This window comes from Psammomys obesus, unplaced genomic scaffold, assembly GCF_907164565.1.
Source record: "Psammomys obesus unplaced genomic scaffold, mPsaObe1.curated_primary_1811, whole genome shotgun sequence".
Lineage (NCBI taxonomy): Eukaryota > Metazoa > Chordata > Mammalia > Rodentia > Muridae > Psammomys > Psammomys obesus.
In genome coordinates, this window is record NW_026585691.1 from 17,159 (window position 1) to 44,130 (window position 26,972).

The 26,972-nt window shown below is 39.7% G+C and overlaps 1 long non-coding RNA gene and 2 pseudogenes across 1 annotated transcript; 1 reads left to right on the top strand and 2 right to left on the bottom strand.

Annotated features, from left to right (window-relative positions):
* Positions 1-535: 535 nt before the first annotated feature.
* Positions 536-2,587, bottom strand: LOC129668618 (vomeronasal type-1 receptor 4-like; annotated as a pseudogene).
* Positions 2,588-10,082: 7,495 nt separating this feature from the next.
* On the bottom strand, positions 10,083-22,407 carry LOC129670303 (uncharacterized). The gene is made up of 2 exons (XR_008719161.1): positions 21,313-22,407; positions 10,083-18,947 (listed from the first exon to the last, which is right to left on the bottom strand). It is a non-coding gene; the product is annotated as an uncharacterized LOC129670303 (long non-coding RNA).
* A 699-nt stretch (positions 22,408-23,106) lies between these two features.
* Positions 23,107-26,637, top strand: LOC129668629 (translation machinery-associated protein 16-like; annotated as a pseudogene).
* The last annotated feature ends 335 nt before the right edge of the window (positions 26,638-26,972 follow it).

Genomic DNA, 26,972 nt, shown 5'->3' on the forward strand with positions numbered 1-26,972 from the left:
TGAGGTCCAGTAGGGCGTGTCCCTGGTGTTTCTCTGTCCTGTAAGTCCTCTGGGACTTTGGATGCCAAGGTTGGCTCTGGCATCTCTAGAACCTGCATGTCATCTGGGAAAGCAAAAGTCTTCTGCCCATGCTGTGGGCCAGGTTGGAATATGGAGCTCAGGGGATGGGGTGCAGCTTATGCCTGATGGCTGTGTTTTAAGGATTCTTGCTGGGCAGGTGACAGGGTCTTACTGGCGCTGCCTCCCCAGGCCACAAGGGAAGAAGGTGCAATCAATCCTAGTGCTAGTTTATGAGTTGGGATGGGTGAATGGAGAGCTCCCTTATCTGAATAGTAGGAAAGGGCCATGGGGAAAGAGAAGGAAGCTGGGACCTGGAGGAGAGGAGGGAGGGGCTATAATTGGGATATAAGGTGAATAAATACATAATTTTTAAAAAGCAAAAAATATAATAATATTTAGTCAGGAACAACAGTAAGCTAAGGTTTGAACCTATTATAAATAAATATACATCCCCTTGCCATTATTCAGAGCACAGACAGATATAGAAAGTCTATAAGGTTTTATTATGGCTTACAAGTTACCTGTTGAGGACTCAGTTGTTGATTCAGAGTGTTTGAACTCTTGTGGAGGACATAAATAGCATTCACAAGACCACATGATGAATCACAAGCATCCATAACTCCAGTCCCATGGCATATGATACCCTCTTTTTAAATTACACCACACTGGCACACACATGGAGCACATACACTTGACAGCAAAACACCCAGACACGTTAAATAAATTATAAATATTCAAATATTAGAAGTATCCAATTTGGTATTTTTAAATAACTTTTCCTCCATTCCTGATCATGTCACATCTGAGTGTTCATCTGAATAAGAATAAATAGCATTCCTGCATCCCACTTTGCATTTTTACCAATGTTGGTCATTAATCATAAACACATGAGAACCAAAATTGCTAATCACACAGTAATTTCAGTGTGGTGTCCAACACCAGCAAACCACAAAGGTGCCCAAACTGTCACCACTCTCTTGGGCATCCTCCACAACTGTTCATTTCCTCCAGGATGATGGTATAACTTCAAACCAGGGTTGAAATAAGTTTTGTCTATACAAAAGATCAACAAATGATAATTAGATCTTTATAAGCTCTTAAAATAATAACAATAACCTATACATATACTTTGAATTTATGGTACTTCAATGTTCTTAATCAACAGCTGTCAGTCTATGGGTTACAAGCCATGTGGAGGTCTCAAACACTCTCACAGTTTTCACAGTGGTAGCAAATCAGATACCCTGCATATAAGATATTTTCACTATGATTCATAACAGTAGCCAAATTAAAATTAAAAAGTGGCCACAAACTAATATGAAGTTGGGAGGTCACCACAACATGAGGAACTGTAGCAAAACATTGTAGTATTAAGGAGGTTGAGAATCTAAATTGAAATAATTGACAGCAATTGGATTCAAGATTGTCTTCCAAAGACTGTTGGAGATATTATGCCTATATCATGGAACTGGTGAATATGAAATAGTGTATACAGTACATGTTTTAGGATGCTCTGACTTCACAAGAAAATTGATTTTGATATACTGAAGTACTATAGAACTGAAAACCCCTAATACAGTGTCTGATAAGCAGAAATGGGTAGAGGCCTGGGAAGCACGCACTCGTGGCCACATTGACATTGACCAGCCATGGATCAGTTCCATCCTGGAAAGAAAATACATCAGTAAGATGACAGAAGTTACATAAAGGACCACAAAGCTGCTCAGTAGGATAAGAATTCTTGGTGTGGCTTTAGTCTCAATGAACAACTTTGTAGACAAAGATCTGTGGATTTGTTGGACTCTGTGCTTATGCTTGATCAAGATCAATACCATGGAGCCACTGATCCACACCATGAGTCCCAAACAAAAGACATCACTGGAGGCAGATTGCAGATGCTGTGCAAGATTGTTTGGAAAGTTTTACTACTAAACAGTACACACATTGTCTATATTCAGTAAGATTTCCTTCTCTTTCATGCCAGTCACTGTCATGATAATGGAGCTATTTACAAGTGGGTACAGGGTCCAGCATAGACCCAGGGAAGGACCAATGATCCTGAATACTCTAACCTTGAGATGTAACCATTTGGAATTACTGGGGCTGAGAATGATTAACTGAAAAACAGTCAACATGGATGTGGAACCATGTTCCGCTCCCCGGGCAACTCTATGAAAATAAAAGACAAGTTTGCCGTCAGTGTCATCTAGAAAACATGTTTGATCAAAAGCAGCCATTGTCTGAGGGATTCCTTTGCAGAGAAGAACCATGATATTGGCGCAGGTCAGATGTTTGACAATGAGGTCTGTGGGCCTCACCCTGATCCTAGTGAAGTCAGCGATAATAAAGCAGCATAATAAAGCAGCGATAATAAAGCTGTGTTGCCCAGCATTCCCAGGGCAGTCTGGGACAGGAAGAAAATCCTCACAGCCAAGAATCTGGGTGCCCTTCTTTCAGTTTAAGGTGAATTTCCCTCAGTATCAGGTCCTGAGAGCTCATGATGGACATGCAGGACTATTGCCTTCATTGTCCATGGTACCAATAACCACCACTTTCCATTAAAATATGAAAATAAAATATGCTTAAGGGTTTTTAAGTTTCTAATTATATGTATGTGTTTGTATCTTTAAATGGGAATGTTCACTTTCATGCCAGAGTCTTTGGAGCCAAAGATGTGACACTCAGTGATGAGCTGCCAGATATGTAAGCTGGGAAGAAAACTTGAGTCCTTGGTAAGAGCAGTGTGCCTTCTCAACCCAGAGAACCTTTTCCAGATTCCCTAGATGGGCTTTTGAACAAGACGTTTTCCACGGCTCAAAGCACCCCAGTTGCTTCCGAGGACTCCAATTGCAGCGCTGTAGTTAAATACAAACAGCACAACACATGCGAGTTGTCGGCACTCTCCATGTGGCTCTACAAATGATGTGTGATTTGCAGGACAGAGCAGGTCTGTGTGTGGGCTTCTAATGGTGAGGCAGACTGTCAGGATGATTTCAGTCACCCTTCAAATTCCCCAGGTTCCACCACTGGCTAATGGCAAGTGTGCCGCAACCAGCTCCACCTTTAAAAAAAAATAATATCCACTAATTTGTATGCAGGAAAATTGTTCTTTAAAATATTCCACATCTCAATTTTAAAATTAATGCCATTCACATTGTCATTCTGGGCTCTATTTCATAGGCTCTTGTATATTTTTTAAAATATGCTGTTAATTCCTAAAATATGCAATTGGCATATAAAATGCAAATATCAAATGTGACATTGATAATCACACATAAAACAATTCAGTTTGAGCCAAAGGGAACTTATTAATTGAGAAGTTTCATTCAATATTGAGATGATAACCATGAGAACTTTCTCCATCTACTAAATTAAGGCAACATTAACACCACAAATACAGTCACAATTCCATCACAGTTGTCTAAACATATGGGAAATAAAATTTTACACATACCTATATGCACAGTATGTAACATTTTCTATGACCCAGAAAGCATAAGTGATATATGTGTACATTGGTCCTAAGAAGAAGAGGGAGATCAAGGGCATGTCTGCAAGGTAGAAATCACAGCTGCACAGAAATTAACCTTCAGCCCTGACCCAATGCTGTCAAAGTGTGCAAGTCAGAGAAACCTCATTAGAAGCGACCAAAATTTGAATACCAAGTATCTAATTTTTCCTACACTTTTATGCACATAAATACAATATGAAATTTTTATTACTGCTCTTGCACACTAAAGAGGAAAATAGCCTCCTGTCACTTAGCACCCATGGTTTTAAAAGAAAAGTACCAACTGCTGACTTGAGCCAGAGTTAAAGAGGCAGCAGGAGGCTAAGCCAGGGGCTCTCAGATCTTTAGATTCTGCTCTCTTGGTGCATGAGATCCTGCCAGGAGTTATATCTCACTGAGTATGCCTGATATGCTTGATAGCTGTTCAAAGAAAAAAATGTGTGTATGTGTGTGTGTCCTATAAACACAGTGATAAAGCACTGTAGATTTAAAAAAAAAAAAAAAAAGTCCCCCACCTGTCCTTTGGTACTAGAAATCCTACAGCAAATCTCCTTGCCAAAGATTGTCAGGGAGAGGAGACTATGCAAAGGGGCCTCTGCCCTGCAGGCTTCCTCCTGTGGATTGTCCAGGATTCTGATGATCCCATCACAAACTTGAAGAAACTTCCAAGTATGTTTGAACTGTAAAGGGACATGCTGAACAGTCGAGACCTGAATAGCTCTGTTAGCATTCAGGCTGTGCAGCATCCTGTCCCTAAAAGAGACAAGCTCAGGAGCTGCACTCCAGCAGCTGGCAGAAGGCCTTTCTAGCCCCTGAAGGCCTAAGGAAGACAATTCAGACTCAGCCATGAAAGTAGACTTCTCTGTGCTGGCACTTGTTGGATGGGACCTCAGTGGTCAGGGGGACAGACAGTCTGTCTCCATATAGTTATCCACACAGTGTGACATCTTAATATGCTGAGATCTCATATCTCCTGAGGTCAATATGATATCACAGGAAGTAGTCATGACCATGAGGGAGTTGACATCACCCCTGGAGAACGACTTCCCATCACAAACTTGAAGAAACCCCCAAGTATGTTTTAATTGTAAAGGGACATGCTGAAAGGTCTAGACCTGAATAGCAGTGCCCATAGGTATTCGTGGGGTGTTAGGACACAAAGGAGATCCAGGGAGCTGGGGCAGAGGGAGGAGTTCTGAGGAGAGTGAGTGATAGTGAGAATAAAAGCTGTGTAAGGATTTTTGAAGTTCATTGGAGCCAGGGTCTTCAAATATAATTGAATATACAAATAGAAAATGACCAGAGCACACACAGAACTCTAAGGCAAAACATTTTTTCAGGAACTGAAACATCACTTGTAGCAATTTCTTAATAATGACAACCACAGACTAATTAACAGCACTTTTGTTAATATTTTTAAAGCATTGAGAATGTCATTCCACTTTAGAAACAGAGAAAGTTAAGCATGCAGTATAAAACTAAAAACCCTACATATCTTAGCCTGCTTTAGTTAGTATACCTACTTCTATAATACAATTGTAAATGACACATATCAAACCCACCTCTTTCGGAATCCCGAGGATCTACAATTCACTGTCTTCTGTAGACACAGAAGACAGACATTTCATCCTGATCTGAGGAAATATCCTCAGCTTGTTTTCATGTCTGTGTAATTTTCTTTGTACCATTCTCTGCCTTTGTTCCCTAGATAAGGGTTTGGTAATTTCATTGATATTTTTAAGGAACCAACTCTTTATTTCATTGATTACTTATATTGGTTTTTATTCTTTCTATTTAATTGTTTTCAGCCTTAGTTTTATTATTTCTTCCTGTCTGCTACTCTAAGTTGTGATTCTTCATTTTTTCTAGAGCTTCCAAGTGTATTTTAAGTTGATAGTATGAGACTTCTCCAATTACATTTTTATGAAGATATTTAGTGCTATGAACGTGTATCTTAAAACTGCTTTCATTATGTCCCATATATTTGAGTATAATGTGTTTTAAATTTCATTCAATTCTTGAACGTCTTTAATTTCTTTCTAATTTCTGTCTTCAGAGTTTTGTAATTTCTTACTAATTTTTCATTCAGTAGTGAATTGTTTGGTTTACATAACTTTGTAAGCTTTCTGTTGTTTACATTGTTGTGGATACTCAGCTTTAATCTATGGTTGTCAGATAGGAGGCAGGGGTTAGTTCCATTTTTGTTGTTTTGAAGTTGCTTTGTGATCATTTTTGGAGAAAGTTTCATGAGGTGCTGAGAAGAAGGTATATTTTGTCTGTGACTGAAAGGTTCTGAAAATATTTGTTAGATCTGTTTGATTTATAATATCAGTTAATGCCAGAATTTCTCTTCTTCATCTGGATAATCTGTGTTTTGGCAAGCGTAGGATACCATTTGGTATCCTACCAATGTATGAGGGTCAACGTATAATTAAACTGTAGTAGTATTTCTTTTATAAATGTGGGTGCCCTTGTGTTTGGTGAACAGATATAAGGAACTGCAGTTTCCTCTTGGTGGGTTTTTTCTTTTGATGAACATGTAGTATCCTTCTGTAGCTTGTCTAATTTGTTTTGGTTTGGAGTCTATTTTGTCAGATTTTACAATGGCTACAATAGCTTGCCTCTTAGGCCCATTTTCCTGAAATATCTTTTTCCATCCTTTTACCCTAAGAAGATATCTACTCTTGAAGTTATGATGTGTTTCTTGAGCATAGTAGAAAGACGGATCCTACTCTCATATCCATTCTCTTTGAGTGTGACTTTATGTTGGGGAATTGATACCTTTGCTGTTGAGAGTTAGCAAAGAACAGTATTGTGGTTGTGTGAGTGTTTCTCCTCTTTCGATTTTTCTTGTCTGGGATTATGTATTCTTTTGTCTTCTTGGCTGTGATTATCCTTTAGAACAGAGTTTACCTTCCAGCACTTCTGTAGAGATGGATTTGTAGATAGATAGTGCTTAAATTTGGCATTACGTGTAATGCCTTGTTTTCTCCATCTCTTGTGATTGCCCCCCCCCCTTTTTTTTTCCTGGATATAGTAGTCTGGACTAGCATCTGTGTTCCCTTTGTGTCTGCAACACATTTATTGGCTTTTATTGTCCACTTTGAGAAGTCTAGTGTTATTTGAATAGGTCTGTCTTTATATGTTACTTGATCTTTTTTCCTTCCTGCTTTCAATATTCCTTCTTTGTTCTGTACGTTTTGTGTTTTAAATATCATGCTTCCAGAGAACTTTATTTTCTGGTCCAGTCTCTCTCTTTTTCTGTATTTTTTTATACCATCATAGGTATCTCCTTTGTTAGATTAAGGAAATTTTCTTCTATGATATTACTAAAATATTTTTTTTGTTTATGACTAAGGTTTCTTGTCCTTCCTCTGCTTCTATTATTTTTAAATTCTCTCCCTACACAGTCTCCCAGATATTCTGGATGTTTTTGTACAAGGACATTTTTAGATTTAACATGTTCTGTGACTTATGTATTCATTTCTTCTATCATGTCTTCAATCCCTGAGATTTTTTTCTATATATAATACTCTGTTGATGACATCGCCTCTGATATTTCTGTTTGAGTTCCTTAATTTTTAATATCCAGATTTTCCTCATTTTAGTTTATCTTATTGATTCTATTTCTATTTTTTGTCATGAACAGTTTTATTTATTGTCTTCTACTTCTTGTTTGTGTTTACATAGATTTTTAAGTCATTTCTTTATTTTCTTTAAGGACTTACGTCATATTAATGAAGACCATTTTCAACTCTTTTGTTTTTCTTGTGCTTTAGCTATGCTAGAATGTCCAGGGCCTGCTTTTATGTGGTTTATGTGGTATATAGTTTTTTAGTGTAAACATATTGCCCTGGATATTATTTTTTTATTTTAGATTTATGTATGTATTTCTTTTTTATTTTTTAATATTAGTTACAATTTATTAACTTTGTATCCCAGCTGTATCCTGCTCCCTCATTCCCTCTCAATCCCACCCTTCCTCCCTCATCTCTTCCCTGCCCCTTTCCAAGTCCACTGATAGGGGAGAACCTCCTCCCCTTCCATCTGACCTGGCTTATCAGGTATCTTTGGGACTGGCTGCAAGGTCCTCCTCTGTGGCCTAGTAGGGCTGCTCCTCCTTTGGGGTGGGGGAGGTCAAAGAGCCTGCCATTGAGTTCATGTCAGAAATAGTCCCTGCTCCCCTTACTAGGACACCCACTTGGATACTGAGCTACCGTGGGCTACATCCGAACAGAGGTTCTAGGTTATACCTGGATGTTATTGATTGCATTTTTGTGCTTGAATCAGATATCTGGGTTTAGGAAAGTTATAATTCTAGGTGTTGAAATCTTGTCTTGTTGGGTTTGGGTGGTAATTCTGTTTCTTGGTTTCTATTGCCTTTCTGATTCTTAGAAGACTATGGTTGCTGTGTGTTGTCTTGTAGAAAACTCATCTGGGATGTGGATAATTGTGGCCATGGGGGGTTCCATGTAACACAAGTTTCTAGTCATTGGGATCTGACACTTAGGAATAAGGATGGGCTAAGGGGGAGGAGGGTCTAAGAGGGTCACATGATGAGGAAATCAGCGTGTCCCACCGGAGGCTGCTTTATCCCCTGGGAATGAAGCCCTAGAGTGAGTAGGAGCAGTAACAAGTGGGTTTCTTCAGACCTGTGTATGAGACAGAGAAATTTTACTGAGCGAGGGGAAGTCCAGGTGAAGATCAGCTTTTGGCTTACTTACTTCCCTGGCTGAAGTGGTCTGTGTGTTCCCAGGGAGTTCCAGTTGGATTTGCAGGCTGGAATGGAGAGATGGGTGTTTGGATGGATGTTAGGTAGAGATTATCTGTGTGATCTACTGGATATTGAGATCAGGGGACACTCAGCAGGTGTTTTGATGCAAAGGCAAGGATGAGTCTGGGAAATTAGATTTGGAGAGTTGAAGATCTACAGTTAGCCAACCTGTTCACCTGGTTGAAGTGGCCTGATGTTTTCAGGGGGAACTGGTTAATGTTGGCGATATAACAAAAATAGTGAGAATCTTTATCTCAACAAAGTAAAATAAGGGCGGAAGAGATGGCTCAGCAGTCAAGAGCACTGTCTGCTCTTCCAGAGGTCCTGAGCTCCATTTCCAACAAGCACATGGTGACTCACAACCATCTACACTAGAATCTGATGCCCTCTTCTGGCATGCAGGTGTATGTGCACATAGACACACATATACATAAAATAAATAAAATCTTTAAAAAATTAAATAAATAAAAATATTTAAAAACTGAAACTACTAGATGAAAATATAAGAAACACTTTTTAAGACACTGTGGTAGACTGTAACTTTCTGAACAAACTACAACAACGCAGATGCAGAAATAGACCAAGATATCAACAGATGGCACTGCATAAGGTTAAAAAATGTCTGCACTGCATGATACGTTATCAGCAGAGTATACAGACAGCCCACAGAGAGTGAGAAAATCAGCTATTCTTTGTACAAAGAGCTAATATTGAGAATTTATAAAACACTGAATAAACTACATGACATGCTAATGAATTAAGTGGTTTTTCAAAGAAGATATAACAAGAGCCAGAAACTATTGTAAAATGTGTGCAACACATTTCCCTTATCATGAAATTGAAAATTAAAGTTGCTTTGCAATATTACTTCTCCCCTAAACAAAATATTTGATAAGAAATGTTGGGGATGATGTGGGGAAAGAGGAGGCCTTATTCACTGTTGGTGAGGGCGCAAAAAAATACACCCACTATGGAAATCTATGTTGAAGTTCCTAGAAAAATTGAGACTAGAATTACCATATGAATCAACTGTTCAGTTCCTGGACACATACCCAGAGAGCTCCATATCCTACCATAAAAATATTTGCAAATTTGTTTTTATTGCTGCTTTGTTCACAATAGCAAGAAAATGGCACACAGACATACATTAACAGATGAGTAAATAATTCGTATTGGGATCACATAGATTGGAATGCTATTCAGCTTCAGTTAAAATGAAATAATAATGTCTGCAGTGTTCTTGAAATGTATTGTATTAAGTATGGTCACTCAATTTCAGAAATAAACAGACAACCCTTGAACCTTCAACCTCATATTCAGATCCTAGTCTATAATGTGTAAATGTGTATGCATGTAAAAAAAGAAATATGTGAATGTAAGTGAAGTTAGACAGTGAGGAAGGACAAAATTCTGGCATCAGGACAATTGTGACATGAAACTGCATGGGAAGATAAGTGTTTCTTACTTTCAAAGCTGTCTTTTTTATATTTTGCTTTGTGATGTATAAAGGCATAAAATGAAATTATAAAAGTCTAAACAAAGCTCCATGTCTTTAGAATGGAGAGTGTAACTGCTCAGAACCTCACTGAGATGTATTGAATTTGAGAGGGGCCAAGGGTTTGTTTGCATGTCTACTTTAACCTACCCATGTGACACTTTTATGTTTACTTTATTAAAAGATTTTCATTTTACAAAACATTCTCCATGATAGTGCTGATATCATCCAAGAGATGCAGAGATGGTTCAACATTTATTCACCAATAAATGTAATTCATGACATGGATAAACTCATACAAAAACCATATACTAATATCCTTAAACAAAGCCTTAGATAAAACTCAGGATCTCTTCATCATAAAAGTCAGCAGAGGTAGGGACAAAAGGATTGTAACTCAACATAAAGGATACATATGACAAACACAAAGCCAGGACAATACTAAATGGGGAAAAAACTCAAAGCATTGCTACTGGAGTAAAAGTAGTAAGATAATGAACGCAGACAAGAGAATGAAATAAAGGAGTGTAAATGGGAAGTCACAGTACCCCTAGCTGTAGGTAATGTGAATAATAATCTATACGTAAGAGACTTCCCCAAAAGAAACCACCAAAAACCTGTTAACAATGTTTACCTTCAGCAAAGTCTTTATAAATTAGCACATAGAACAGTAGCCATGTTATACACCAATGAGAAGTGTGCACATATATTCGTGAAAGAGAGAAAGAGACAGAGAAATTACAGAGAGTGTGAGTCAGTGGTACAGATCATCTAATGTAGCCCATGCTGATTTCCCACTAGCTATAGCCAAGTGCAGGCTGTGATCTTCATCTCTGCTGCATCAATAGCAGGCAGGGCTCATCAGCAATGACAAAGCAAGCTCAAAAATCTATAGTTAGCTGAAGATTTTCAGGGGCTAGGTTTGAGCAGAGAGAGCGGATTCCCGATGTCATGAAAACTAGAGTCTGGAAACAGTACACTCAGCAGCCACAATTGTCCAGTAGACCAATGGTCTACCCAGAGTTATGACCCAGACTCTTACAGGCAAGACTGGCTGCCTTCACTAGTCACCCAAAATTATTTTTTAGATTTTAATTAACTTAGTTATTTACTCACTTTACATTCTGATCTTAGCCACCTCTCTTCTCTCCTCCCAGTCCCACCTTCGCTTCCTCTTCCACCATCTCCCACCCTGTTCCTCAGATAACAGGAGAACCCTGCTAACCACCTACCTTAGCTCATTAAGTAGCATTAGGACTGAGAGCATCCTCTTCCCCTGTGGCCTGGTAAGCAGGGCCGCGAGGGGGTAGTAATTAGGAAGTGTGCAACAGAGTCCATGCCAGAGACAGCTCCTGCTCCTGTTACTAGGGAAGCCACAAGAGGTCTGAGTTGCCCGTCTGCTACATCTGTGTAGGGGGACTAGGTCCAGACCATATATGATCCTTGGTTGGTGCTTCAGTCTCCACAAGCACCTCTGGGCCCTGGTTACTTGGCTCTGATGGTCTTCTTATGGAGTTCTTGTCCCCTGCAGGTTCTTCTATCTCCCCCCCCCCAAGTTTTCCACAAGATTTCTTATGCTGCAACCAATGTTTGGATGTGAGTTTCAGCATCTGTTTCAATCCGCTGCTGGGTAGAGCCTCTCCAAAGACAGCTATGCTAAGCTCCTGCTTTGTATCCTCTCTTCGGCCATTACCGCTGTCTATGTTATTTCCCTTTCAGAGTAAGTCAAGCATCATTCTTTGGGTCCTCCTTGTTAGTTATCTTCTTTGAGTCTTGGATTGTACTATGTCTATCCCGTATATGGCTAAAGTCCACGGACAAGTGAGTGCATATAATGTGTTTTTCTGGATATGGGTCACCTCACTCAGGATGCTCTTTTCTAGCTCCATCCATTGCCTGCACTGACAGAAAATCTCCCTAGACCAGATGACATGTAAAATTTTATTTTGTAAGTATCAATTAATTGATCATGGGATGCCACTTGGCCTCTGTGCATGGACTGCAGGTCAGTACTCCCATGGTTGTTCATGGATCATGTAAAAAGTAAACATGTTCCTGGTTGTTCTTAAATCCAGGGTTAATGGGGCCCAATGAGCTCTCCCCATCCCATGCAAGCTTGTTCAGATTTGTTTAGGCAGGCACGTCGAGACTTCACGGGTGTAGCCTCCCTGACATTTCTAGGGCATGCAGATATCTATTCCTCCGGCTCTTACAATCTTCCTTCCATATCCACCAAATGTTCCTGGCCTTGGAGTGCAAAAATTGGATTGTACATGGATCAACTATGGACTGGCACAAAACATTCACTTGCTTTCTAGATTTTCATCAGTTGTGAGGTGTTGTTGTTGTTGTTTTGTTTGTTTGTTTGTTTGTTTGTTTGCTTTTGGTAATGATCCTTTGTTTTTGTTGTTTGTTTGCAAAGAGAATTTTCCTTGCTGTTATAATGAGAGCTACAGGGTTCAAAGAACTACTGAAAGCAGGAGAAAAGTGGCTTCCCCAGGAAAGACCCCCTAATTTGTTATCCAGTCCCTAGTGGTAAACCCTAAAATCATGTACTTACATATGTCTGTATATGTAACAGCAATTAAAAGAAATCAGGCAGAGGTCATGAATTTGACAGGGAGTGTTTGTGTGAGAACTTGAAATAGCTGAAGCAAAGAAGGGGTCAATGATGTAATTATATTTTAATTTGAAAATTAAAGAGAGAACTACAGCTCATAAAATATCTTACATTGTGCAACACAAATTAAATTGTAATTATACAATGTACTTTTCAGAATAATTAAATACTGAATGGAATGTTGAAGGAAAAAAAAGAGTGTGATCATTGGTGAGTAGGGTAATGTTTTCCCCATTTAAGCAGATGTGATTTGTTTTCCAACATTTGCAATGACGCAAACATTGCCAGAACATCAGATTTGTGGTTCATCCACAACCATGCCCAAAGTTGGTGATTTTAGCCATTTCTTCCTTTGCTTTGTATTCATTGTTATTTTGTATGGTCTCACTTTATTTCTATGTTTTATTAGCTTGCAAAGTAGCAACTTCCTGAAGGCATTTTCCTTTCTACTGTTTTGGTTTCCTCAACCACTGCCTTTTCCCTGTTCTCTGCAATCATCCCAGCCTATACTGTCTGGGGCCTATTATCCTTTCTTCCACATTCTTTTTTTTTTTTCATTATTATTATTTTATTTATTTATTTATTTATTTATTTTACATCCGGTCATAGTCCTCTTGTCTCCTCCCAATCTCACAACTCCTCCCTGTTTTCCCTCTCCCCCTCTCCTACACCTCAGAGAAGGGGAGCCCCCACCTATCCACACACTGCAGCATATCAAATTGCATCAGGACTGAGTGTATCCTCTTCCCCTGTGGCCTAGCAAGGTAGCTCTTCCAGGTGAAAGTGACCTAAAGGCAAGCAACAGAGTCACAACAGGCTGTCACAGTCAGCCTCCATCCAGCTTACTAGAGGACCCAGCTGCCCATCAGCTGCATCTGTGTAGGAGGCCAAGGTCCAGCCCATGCATGGTCACCACAGGAGCCTTTGGGCTCTAGTTAGTTGGCTCTAATGGTCTTCTTGTGGAGCTCCTGTCCCCTCTGGATCCTTCTACTCCCCATACACACACACATACTTTTCCACAAGGATCCCTATGCTTCAACCAATGATCGGCTGTGGGTCTGTGCATCTGTTTCCATCAGCTGCTGGATGGAGCAACTCAGAGGACAGCTATGCTAGGCTCCCATCTGTAAGCATAGAGAATATTGTTAATCCTGTCATGAGCTGGCTGTCTCCCATGTGGGGAGCCGCAGGGTGAGCCGGTCGTTTGTTGGACATTCCCACAATCTCTGCTCTATTTTTGTCCTTGCACATCTTGTAGGCAAGATAAATTATAGGTGGAATTTTTCGTGGGTGTGTTGTTGCCCCCCCATCAGGAGTCCTGTCTACTTAGAGGGTAGCCTCTTCGGTCTTCCTGACCCCTGTTACCAGGAATCTCAGCTAGAGTGACCCTCATATCCTCATAGCAGCCAACCCTGTCATAGGTCTCCAGCTTCACAAAGAAGCCTCGACCAAGGTTTCTCCCTTCAAGCCCTGTCTTCCTGTGTCTGCTCTGCCTAACTCTGATTTCCACCCTCATTTCTCTGCATGCTCCTTCTCTTACCCTGCTCCCTCTCTTCAACCACTTCCTCTGTCTATTCTATTTCTACTTCTAGTTTGGAGTTAAGATCCTCTCTTGGGTTCTTGTTGTTTAGCTTCTTTAGGACTATAAATTTTAATGTTTATCCTATATTATATGTACAATACATACTATGTGTGTCTTTGTGGGTCTTGGATACCTCGCTCTGAATGATATTTTCTAGTTCCATCCATTTGCCTGCAAATTCATGATGTCTTTGCCTTTAATAGCATTCCATTGTGTAAATGTACCACAATTACTTTATACATTCTTCAGTTGAGGGGCATCTAGATTGTTTCCAGATTCTGACTATTATGAATAAAGGTGCTATGAATGTAGCTGAGCAAGTGTACTTGTTGTATATTGAGCATTTTTTGGGTATATGCCCAGGAGTGGTATAGCTGGGTCTTGAGGAAGAGTTATTCCCAATTTTCTGGGATAGTGTCAGATTGATTTCCAGGGTGGTTGTACACATTTTCACTCCCACCAAAAATGGAGGCGTGTTCCCTGTTCTCCACTTCCTTGACAGCATGTGCTTGTCATTTGTGTTTTTGATCGTAGCCATTCTGATGAGTGTAAAATAGACTCTCACAGTCATTCTGATTTGCGTTTCTCTGATGACTTAAGGGTATTGAGCATTTCTTTAAGTGCTTCTCAGCCATTCAAAATTCTTTAGTGGAGAATTCTATATTTAGCTCTGTACCCCATTTTCAATTGGATTATTGGTAGGGTTGGTGTTTAATATCTTGAGTTTTATATATATGTGTGTGTGTATGTATGGATGTATGTATGTATACACACACACATATGATATTAGCTCTTTGTCAGGTGTGGGGTTGGTGAAGATATTTTCCTAATCAGTAAGCTGACATTTTGACAGTGTCCTTTGTCTTAGAGAAACTTTTCAATTTGATGAAGTTCCATGTATTAATTGTTGACCTTAGAGCACGAGCTGTTGTTCTGTTCAGGAAGCTGTCTCCCGTGCCAATGAGTTCAAGGCTCTTCCCCACTTTCTCTTCTAATAGATTTAGTGTTTCTGGTATTACCTTGGGGTCTTTGATCCACTTGAATTTGAGTCTTGTGAAGGTGATAGATATGCATCTATTTGAATTTTTGTACATTTTGACATCCAGTTAGACCAGCACAATTTCATGAAGATGATTTCTTTTTTCTGTTGTATGGTTTTGGCTTTTTTTGTAAAAAAAAAAAAAAAAAAAAAAAAAAAAAGCAAGATCAACTGATCTGTTTCTATGACAGTACCATGCAGTTTTTACTACTATTGCTCTGTTATATGGCTTAAAATCAGGGATGGAGATACCTCAAAAAGATCTTTTATTATATAAGACTGTTTTAGCTATTCTGGTTTTGGTTTTGGTTTTCATATGAAATTTAGACTGGTTCTTTCAAGGTCTGTAAAGAATTGTGTTGGTAGCGGGGTGCTATGCTGCACTCCTGTGATCCCAGCACTCAGGGAGGCAGAGGCATAGGCAGGAGTAGCTGCATGAGTTCAAAGCCAGCCTTGTCTACAAATTGAGTCCAGGATAACCAAGACTACACAGAGAAATCCTGTCTTGAAAGAACAAAAACAAAACAACAACAACAAAAAGCGCTGGTATTTTGATGGGAACTACATTGAACCTGTAAATTGCTTTTGGTGTGATGGCCATTGTTGCTATGTTAATCCTGCTGATCTATGAGCATGAGGCCTCTTTCCATTTTCTGATATCTTCTTCAGTTTTCTTTTTCAGAAACTGGAAGTTATTGTCATACAGGTCTTTTGACTTATTTGGTTAGAGTTACACCAAGATACTTTATATGATTTGTGGTTATTGTGAAGGGTATGGTTTCCCTAATTTCTTTCTCAATATCTTTGTTGTTTGTTTACAGGAGGGCTATTAAATATTTTGAATTAATTTTGTATCCAGCCACTTTCTGAACATGTTTATCAGCTGTAGGAGTTCTCTGGTGGAATTTTTGGGGTCACTTATGTAAGCTATCATATCATCTATGAATAGCAATCCTTTGACTTCTTCATTTCCAATTTGTATCACTTGATTTTATTTAGTTGTATTATTGCTCTGGCTAGGAATTCAAGTACTATATTGAAGTGATATGGTTAGAGTGGGCAGCCTTGTCTTGTCCCTGATTTCAGTGGGATTGCTTTAAGTTTCTCTCCATTTAATTTGATCTTGGTTATAGGCTTGCTGTATATTGTCTCTATTGTGTTCAAGTCTGTGCCTTGTACCCTGGATCTTTCTAAGACTTTTATGGTAAACAGGTGTTGGATTTTATCAAATGATTTTTTGGCACCTAAGGAGATACTCATTTTTTTTCTTTCATTTTATTTATATGGTGGATTACATTAATGGGTTTTGTATATTGAACCACCCCTGTCCAGGATGAATCCTACTTGATTATGTTAGATGGTATTTTTGATGTGTTCCAGAATTCTATTTGCAAGTATTTTATTGTGTATTTTTGCATCAATGTTCATAAGAGAGATTGGTCTGAACTTCTCTTTCATTGTTGGGTCTTTGTGTTTTAGGTATCAGGGTGACTGTGGCTTCATAGAATGAGTTTGGCAATGTTCCTTCTGTTTCTAGTTTGTGAAATAGTTTGAGGAGTATTGGTATTAGCTCTTCTTGCAAAGTCTGGTAGAATTCTGAACCGAAATGATCTGTTAGTAGCCCATTTTTGGTTGGGAGAATTTAATGACTGTTTCTGTTTCAATAGATTTTATAAGATTGTTTATCTTGTGTACTTGATCTTGATTAACTTCTGTAAGTGAAGTCTATCAAGAAAATTGTCCATGTCATTTAGGTTTTCCAATTTTGTGGCATATAGGCTTTTGAAGTAAGACCTAATGCTTGTTTGGATTTCCTGGGTGTCTGATGTTATGTCCCTTTCATCTCTGATTTGGTGGATCTAGATATTGTCTCACTGCCTTTTAGTTAGTTTGGCTAAAGGTTTGTCGATCCTGTTGATTTTCTCAAAGAACCAGCTCTTGGTTTTGATGTTTTTTTGGTTTTTGTTTTGTTTTGTTTTGTTTTGTTTTGTTTTGTTTTGTTTTGTTTTGTCTTATCTTCTTTGTTCCTAATTTAGTGATCTCAGCCCTGAGTTTGGTTATTGCCTGCTGCCTACTCCTTTTGTGTATTTTTATTTGTTTCTTTTTTTTTCTAAAGCTTTGAGCTAAGCTGTTAAGTTGCTAGTATGACATCTCTCTAATTTCTTTATGAATGCACATAGTTCTATAAACTTTCCTCTTAGCACTGCTTTCATTGTGTCCCATAAGTTTGGGTATGCTGTGCCTTCGTTTTCATTAAATTTTAGGAAGTCTTTAATTTCTTTCTTTATTTCTTCTCTTGGCCAGTGGTCACTGAGTATGGAGTTGTTCAGTTTCCAAGAGCTTTTTATATTTTTGTTGTTGTTAAAGTCCAGCTTTAATCCATGGTAATCTGATAAATTAAAATGGATTAATTCAATTTTGTTATATTAGTTGTAGTTTGCTTTGTTACTGAATATATGGTTAATTTTGGAGAAGTTTCCATGTTGTACTGAGAAGGTATATTCTTTTGTGTTTGGGTGAAATTTTTAAAGTATTTTTTACAAATGGAAATTTTTGATGCCTATGTAATTTGGGGTAGATGAATTTAATTTTACTGAGGACAACAGTGGTCAGAACTGCAATACTATGTTGGTCTTTTTTTTTTTTTTCTGAGCCAAGTCCTTAAAGGGAGATTGTATAACATTTGTAAAGGATGGGAACAGAAGCAGGGTGGGCTGTTGCATTGACCAATCATATTTTGACACAAAGGGTTAAGCAAGGGGTGACTGGGCCTTTCCAGGTCACCTGGTTTCAGATCCTTTGACTCAGCTCTTTGCAGTCATGTCCTCTTTTGAACTTAGGCCTGGAATTTAGAGTGATAAGGAAACAAAGGAGTGAGCAAGCTTTAAGTCAAGACAGGCAGTGCATTTACAACTTGTGTGCCTTAGTATAGATAAAGAATGGCAACTTCCCTCTTTACATCCTTACTGATTAACAGACAAATGTGAAAACACCTGAAGAAGCAGGACAAGAGAAAGGTTCTGGGGTCTGGGGATATAAATTCAATTTTGACCCTGCCATCAAGAGGAACTTGTTCCTGAGATGGCTGAATCCAGGAAACTGCCTCCTAACATTTCCCCCTGTCGTTATGTACCAAAATCAAATATTATGACTTCTCTCCAGTATACAAGGGGTAGTATTGTGCCTTCAAAGCCATGAGTTTAATAGCATTAATATGGCCTTGGACAAAAACTTGAATTAAAGTTTATCATGCAAGGAGCACAAAGCATGACCAGGAGAAACAGAACCAAGGACCAGTTCTCCATCAGTTTATCAGAACTCCATTGATTAATGTTATGATCTGGTATGTCAGGTGGCATTATAGGTAACCATTTGTCCCTTATGCCAGAGAATTTCTTTTTGACTTGGCATTTCAGCCTGTTAGGTAAAACAATGGATGACATATTCTCTTCAATACATCTAATGTATTGAATGTCAGATTAATTGAGATATTAATTAATTAATTAATTAATATCTCAATTAATCTGACATTAGGATGTGGATATCGGCTTGCAGTTGACAGGTGATAACCTGAATGAAGTTTGTCAGCCAGGTAAAAATCTGCTGAGACAAATATAGACTAGGGACAGAAATTAAAATTGTCTAGTATTTGGGGACAATGAGGAATCCCAAGACCCAGGGGAAAATTCCATTTTCAAGAACAGGCAGGTGTACATGTTCAATCTGTGGCAGGTGGATCCAAGTCTTACCACTTTTTTTCATTCCTGGAACCTTATATGAATTTTAGTTTACAAAAGGAAGTATGTTAGAAAAAGCAGTTAACAGGTGTCTGTCAGACAGCTGGAGTAGACTCATGCCATTGAGACCTAGAAAAAGCCATAACTTTGGATTAAAAAAAAATGAACATTCTTTTTTTTTTTCAGCCCAGAGGGCTACATATACAGATTTGTCAGACATATTTTCAGCACAGTGAGAAGCACTTTTAGTCTATATTCAGAAGACAACCAAAAAGAATTTAAAATCTTGAACTTGTGACTAAATAGAAAGCAGCCAGTGCTCCATCAGCTTATCAGAACTCCACTGATCAATGTTAATTCTAAACTTTTGAAATCTTATAATAACATAAGTATAACAATAGCATATGGGAGGGAAGGAGGGAGCAGGATACAGCTAGGATACAAAGTTAATAAAATGTAACTAATAATAAAAAGTAATAAATAAAAATGGAAAAAAAAAACAATAGAATAGAGGGGGGAGAGAATCCTGAAACATTTCTCATTTTCATATGCCTTAAATCACTTTCTTATAGCTCTACAACTTTACATACCTTAAAACACCTTCTTAGGCCCCCAACCTTCATAATCTGCCTTTACCAACCTAAAAACACATTTTTAGATCTTCCAACCATCATAACTTGCACTTACCAACCTTCAAACGCATTCTTAGACCCTCATAACTTAAACTGTCATATCCTCAGAACTTATATAAACTTTAAACTTTTTCTACCCGGTTATTCATTTCGAGACATAATTGGTTGATTATTAGGAGCGGTTATTTAAATAAAAGAACAGCAAAAAGTTACATTGCAATCTATGTGTCTTTTAACATGAAGCCTGTGAACAAGGCAAACCTTTTTGCCTTTTTAAATAATAGGACTAGCAATTTAAAGTAACTAATGGATTGACAAATGCACTAACATGGTGGAAGTCTACCTCGAGGTAAGGAGCTAGTTGCCTGCTGTTGCCTAGCTGTCAAGCTACAGTCAGCTTAGCCATCAATGTAGTCAGAGACTTGAGAAGGAAAAATAATCTAAATGGTCTATAGTAGTTAAAATGGCAGAGACTAGTCCATCATCCACTACCTAAACAGTTGTCCCAGGCTCCTGTGGTCTCAATGTTATCACAGGCGGAAGCCATCAGGCCCAGAAGATGAGAGACATTTTTTGTGGAAAAGGAACATGGGAGAGACTGACTTCACCTTGTCTTCCGCAATGTGGGACACTCTCCCAGTGTCCTGTTTGTTCACAGCTCAGGCTGGGCCCTAACAGCTGGAGAAGCATAGGGGAAGTCTCCACAGTCCAGGTGGAGTCCTTTGTCATTGTGCTCGTATCTTCTTGGTGACCTTGGCAGGGTCACTGTTAGGATTTGGCAGTCTCTGTCATAATATGTTTAAACATTCTTAAATGCCATATTCAACAGGTCTCTGACAGGCTTGAGGGCCAGAACCAATCAAGCATATCTGAGTTAAACAATCTCTGTTTTTAGTTATCTGCACTAAATTGTACCTTGAAAACATAAAACATACTTAGCATGACTATAAATGTAGTTCTGAACATATAAGGTAACTGATTATTAACTTATATTCTAAGTATCCTTAACAGTTTATAATAAAATAACAACTTCTGAATAAAAGCTTTTTCAGTATCCAAATAAGACTTTTAAATCTAGAGACTGGGAATTCTCTTGATCCTTCCACACTATAACATTAAAAAACAAAGTTTTCTGTATGACCCAGTTTATAATATAAGCTTTAGTTTAATAATGCTGCCAAAAGCAAGGTTAGACACATATTCTTAAATTAGTCTCTGTTAGCCTGAATAGACCTTAGGCAGAAAGAGATGTTTTTAAGCCATTGATTCTTAACTTTTTTAATATTCTACACCTCTAAAATTTAAAGCCCCTCAATTGTATTTTTGTAATATTAAAATAAAGTACCTTTCTACGAGTAAAGATGTACAACATGACCGTAATTTTCAGAAGGCAAAACCAAGTTCTAACACTATAAACAATTTCAATTTAGTGTTTCAAAAATCAATACCAAGTAGGTTATTTTCATGTTACAAAGTTTGGTTACCAGAAAGAAAAGTTCTTGTATACAAAAACATGGTGGTGCAGCTTTAATACCTCATTCAAGAAACACTGCTTTAAGTCCTCTCTTTTTATATGTCTGGGTTTTAAGATAGGACAATTTAAAGCATCTTTAGAGACCTGTGTCCTTGGTCCTCTCATGCCATGTGTTGTTGCCCAGAGTGGCTCCAACCCTGAGTTACTTGTTCTAAGCTAGCTTGTTGTTTCAGATGTCCCAGATTTTTACATACCCAGTAACCAATAATCTATAACCAAAACATACAGAGCATAGGAAATTTATACATCTAAGACCAGCCAGAAATAAACATGCAGTGGTCACACATAGATTTATGTGTTCAAAACAGACAAACAAAATTTTCCTTACTTCCTAGCTGTAATTTCAAGGGAGGAACACCTTTCTACTTGCTGAATCCAATTCATCCAAGCAAGAGGTAAGGTTTCTTGCAAGGCTGCCGGACTCCTAGCTGCTGGTGCGTGCAGGGCTCCAAGAGCAGAGCCAGCTCATCAGCTTTGTAGTCTCGATTCAGCCAGGTTTCTTCTTTTGAAAACTCTCTGAGATGGTTTAAGACTAAGGCAAGGGCTGGACGGCCAGCAGATTAACTTTGGCACATTTTCTGAATATAAAACACAGAGCAACAATCAAACTAAACGAAACTATGGGCATAAACTGACAGACATGAACAGACCAGCATGCCCAAAGACAGAACCGGATGTCCCACAACTGAGCCCGTGAGAAGACCAGGAAAATCCAGACAACAGCGTACGGGGCCTGGACTGGATCCCCAGGCGATCCGAAGATAATATTTCAGACAGCAAATTAATCAGACAAGTTAAATGAGCCCTTGGATTTAAAGTAGCAGGACATAATGAGTTTTCCAGGATAGACAAAGTCCCGAAATTCCAACAACAAGCTGATGAAGTAAAGACAGAAACAAAATTTGGCAACAAAACAATTTGACAATATAAAGATAGAAAGAAAATTTGACAGTAGAGCAGGCAGATGGTCAGATGAGCAAGACAAAAGGACAGTCGCAAGACTTCGACAACATACGGTTGAACCAATTCCAAATGTTCCCCGAACAGACAGATTCCAAACGTTCCCCAAGGGGAACCAGAGAGGGCTCAGACGTCTCCGGACCTCCTCCGACCTTAGGAGATGTGCTGCATCCAGCTCTCCTCTTTTAGGTCTCAAAACGTTACTACTGAACAAATTCTCAAAACACATAAAGGGCATCCCCAAAACAGGTTACAAATTACAAGTTTGAGCACCGGTACCAAATTGGTACCTCACAAGAGGTTCAGACTTACCGATGGGGCACCCCAAAACAGACGTGAGCTCTTGGCTTCGCAGTTCATGCATCAAAATGTTGGGTTCGGGGTGGAAGCCTAGAAAACTCACTTCAGAGACAGAAGCTTAAAATGCAAGTTTTATTTTCTGCGCTAGCAGGGAGGCAGCCAGTTCAGGATCTGAACCGAGTCCGGGAAGGGAGATTGTGCAACATTTTTAAGGGTTAGGAACAGGAGCGGGGTGGGCTTCTGTATTGACCAATCATACTTTGACACACAGGGTTAAACATAAGGTGACAGGACCTTTCCAGGTCACCTGGCTTCAGAACCCGCAGTCACCTTCTCTTTTGGACTTTGGCCTGGAATTTAGAAGATAAGAGAACAAAGAAGTGAGCAAGCTTTGAGTTAAGACAGACAACACATTTACAATTTGCCCGCCTCAGCTTAGATAACGGATAATGGCAACTTCCTTCTTTAAATGCTTTACTGGTTAACAAACGAACATGAAAATACCTAAAGAAACAAGATATGAATTGGGTTCCAGGGCCTGGGAATGTGAACTCAGTTTTGATCAGCCAGCAAGATGAAACTTGTTCCTGAGATGGCTGGGCCCGGGAAACTGCCCTCTAATAATAATCACATATAACCATAATACAATCATCAAAATTCAGAAATTAGGGCTGGACAGGCACAGGGCAACCTCTCTATGAGCTATTGATCAAGGAAGTCTCAGAAGTCCCCCAAATGATGCAAGTTATTGCCAGTGCCCTTGGTTGCCCACTACAACTATATGGTAAGACTTTGGCTGAAGCACATGAGAAATCAAGTTGAAACAGACGGGAGCTTCCTTCCTAGCTAGCTTTCACGGTGCATGAAGCACTACGGAGGCTGCCGTGGCAGGGACCTCATCAGTGTGCTCCTACATGCTGCAACACTGCGCCAGCGAGACGTGACGCCGGGAATGCTAGGAAGACGGTTACGGTTACGGGGCTAACCAACCAACCACTGTCTTCTTAGATTTGGCATCTGCCCCTCAGGGAAAATTTCAAGCCTGTTACTCTAAACCTAGTCAAATCCATTGTTAAGGAAGTCGGAGCCTCGGCACTGCTATTATTATGCTAAATATTCATGTCCAAAGAAGTTGGCAGAGAGTGATAGAGGAAAACTCCCAACAACCTCTCCTATCAATTTAAGAACACAGGAATGTGCACCTGCACACACACATAAACAAACACTTAAGTAGACAAACAAATAAATCTTATATGGTTGTTTTTCTGAGACAGGGTTTCTCTATGTAGTGTTGGCTGTCCTGGAACTTGCCCTGTAGAGTAGGCTGGCCTCGAACTCAGAAATCTGCCTGCCTATACTGGGATTAAATGTGTATATCACCACACCTGGTAAATAAATCTAGAAAGGAAGGAAGGAAGGAAGGAAGGAAGGAAGGAAGGAAGGAAGGAAGGAAGGAAGTTAGGAGCTGGGAAGATGGTTCATGGCAAGAGCACTCAAGGCCTGCAGAACTGAGGTCCAGTTTCCAGCACCCTTTGAGAAGATGGATTGGCTGAGTGCTCCTGTAGCCCCATCTTGGTGGGGAGAATGTGCTGGGACTTGCTTTCTGAAAGCCTAGCTCTAGCACAGTAAGAAAACTTTTCTCAATGACATAGGCAGGGTGATCGAGGAGAGTGGCTGATGGCATCTCTGGCCTCTGAGCATGCAAATGGGTTCCGGTCCTTATACACCCGAGTGCACATACATGTTCCACGTGCATGTACACACACACACACATATGTATGACTATGTTGCCTGCATGCATACTTGTGTACCATGTGTACACCTGGTGCCCGTGGGAGGCCAGAAAGTGGTGTCGTATCCCCCGGAGCTGGAGTTAGCGAAGGTTGTGAGATATCATTTGGGTGCTGGGAACTATATCCAGGTCCTCTAGAAGATAAATCAGTGCTTTAAACACTGAGCCATCTCTCCAGCCCGTGTAATCGTTCTTCATAATTGCATCCAGGTTACAAAATGTGAAGGAGAATCTCTGAAAAGAAGCTGTGTTTACAAAGGCTGATGGCTGGAACTTCAGTGGCGTGGAGAGCATGGAATGCTGCAAAGCAAGAGCCAAAGTACAAGGTATCCTGGGCTATCTTTAGCCTGCTGACTTAGCCTTTCCTTGCCCTCCTCCTTGTGAGACTTTTCACACTCACATAAAGAGGAACCCAACATCCCAAGAAATTTTAAAAACAAACAAACAGAACACTTGTAGAATGTATTAACAAAATCTTAGTTTTCCACCAATCAAAGAGGCAAGAATATTGTCAGATAACATCTAAGACCAATAGCAAATTCTCTCCATCTGCCTTCACGTGCCTACCTGAGGTACCCCTCCAATGTATTTGATAAGTGCCTTGGTTTGTGACTTCTATTTGTTTTGCTCTTGAAGCGGAGGCTGTTTTGTTTTGTTTTGAGACAGGGTTTCTCTGTGTAGTCCTGGATGTCCTGAAACTCCCTCTACATACAATGGTGGGCTTAAACTCAGTTCTGCCTGCCTCTGCCTCCAGAGTGCTGGGATTAGAGGCATGCACTGCCATCACCCGGCTGATTTTTATTTGTTATATTTACAAAAAAAAAAAAAAAAAAAAAAAAGTCACAAAACTGCTTCCACACCAGAACATGCCATTCTGGGATGAGCCTAAATCTGCATTCTGTGCTGTGGTCACCCACATTTGTCTCCAGAATAAACTGTCTCTTATTCCCTGTGAGGTGAGAACTGTGTTTTTGTGTTGATAGAAGCTTTGGTGTGGTTGTCAAAGAGAATATGTGACTTTAATCTTTCTTCTTTCTGGCGCACATTGCAAATGTGTGAGCTGAATTTAGAACTTTGTTCTGTTCCCCAGGTCTTCTTGGGAACAGAAGACTGTAAGGGCCAGTTTATGTTTACACACCATGGGGTACGGATATCTGATAAGAGTCAGTTAAAACATGCCTGACACTGAACATGGTGGATTACGAGTCAACACAACATGGCTGACACCAGCTACCCAGAGACCATTCTCTGATGATGCATGCTGTTGTATAGCTATTTTGGCAAATGCCACTTCCGTGTAATTTTTGTATAAATATGGCCTTGCATGTGTTTGTAGGTATACGAGCCTACAGCCATGTGGCTTGCCTACCAGTCTACATGTGTCCTGGCACATGCACAGGCGACTGCTGTTGGCTGCCCTGACGAGGGGCTTTTGTCCTGGTGAATAAAGCCTGTCTCTCTGCCTGTGGCTCTTTAATAACCTCTTCAAGCTCCTGATCCTGTGAACCTCTCCTTTCCTGGCATCACAACACAGACCTCACAATGTGAAAGTCCAAGGACAACTTTCTGGAGTTGCTTTTCTCCTTCTATCATGTGGGCCCTTAAGTTTGAACTCAGGCCCTCAGGCTTGCCAGCAAGTACCTTTACCCCTAAGCCATCATTCCAGCCTCGTGTATCTGGTTTTTGTACATAAAATATTGTTTTGATTACTGTTCTTTTGATCAAGATGGCTATTGGCTATTCAGGGTCTTTGTGCTTCCATGTGAATTCCAGAACTGTTTTTTCGAGTTCTGTAAAGAATGTCTCTGCCCCCTGAACCCACGTGTGTTTCAAAAGGAATGAACTTGGGAGCGGCTGCAGCTGCGGCTGAGACTGCATTCAGTGAGATTGTTGCTTCTGAAGTTGTGGGGCCTCCACGGCCAGGACATAGTTGTGCCTAAAGGAATGAAAGGAAAAATTGTAGGACGGGAAAAGAAAGTCATCCATTCGTATGGTAGAAAAGCAGCTCAGATTGCAAGAAAGTCTCACAGACAAGACAAAAAGGAAAAATTGAAGATTGAGAGGGCCTTGCATCTCAACCTTATTGGTGACAAGCTTCAGTGGTTTCACAGTCATCTGGATACCAAAAAAAAAAAAAAAAGAAATATTCAAAGAAAGATGCCTGCAAATTAATTGGAAGGTATGTGAATTGGTTCAGCGGTGAGCTGGAGCAGACTGAGTTACACAACAGCACCAGGGACAGGCAGGGAAGGAGGCTGCCACCAAGCAAACAATGGAGCAGGAGTGGCAACAGTACGGCTATGGTGTGGAGATCCCAGGCATTTTAGACTCTGGTAGTCTGCAGACTTCCCGGGAATGGGATTTTGATCTGAAGAAATTGCCGAACACCAGAATGAGGAAAGTTTGTGCTCACGATGCAATCCCTAAGAAGCACAAACAGATGAATATTTTAAATATAGAAAAGGACTTAGGAGAATTAGAACAGGGGAAACTGGGGACTTTACAGATGGGAAACTGGAACCAACAAGTGAAGAGAGTGACACAGATGAAGAAATGACTCCAGTGCCTGCCTGCCTGCCTGACCTTACTGAAATCACTTGAGACCCTCACATCCTACTCACTGAGTGTGCTAAATAATCACCTATACATGGACTGATGAGATGGCTCGGCAGACGGGCCTGCAACCACGCCTGACTGCCAAAGTTTGATTTCTGGAATCCACCGGTGAAGAGAACAGACACTACACGGTTTCTTCTGACTTCCACATGCACACCTTGGCATGAATGCACACACAGATAAAAGTTTTAGTAAGTAAAGAAAAAAAGAATATCTTTGTATTTGGCAAAGATAGTTTTCTTCTTTTTTTTTTTTTTCTTGTTTGTTTGTTTTTTGAGACAGGGTTTCTCTGTGTAGCCCTGTCTGTCCTGGACTCATTT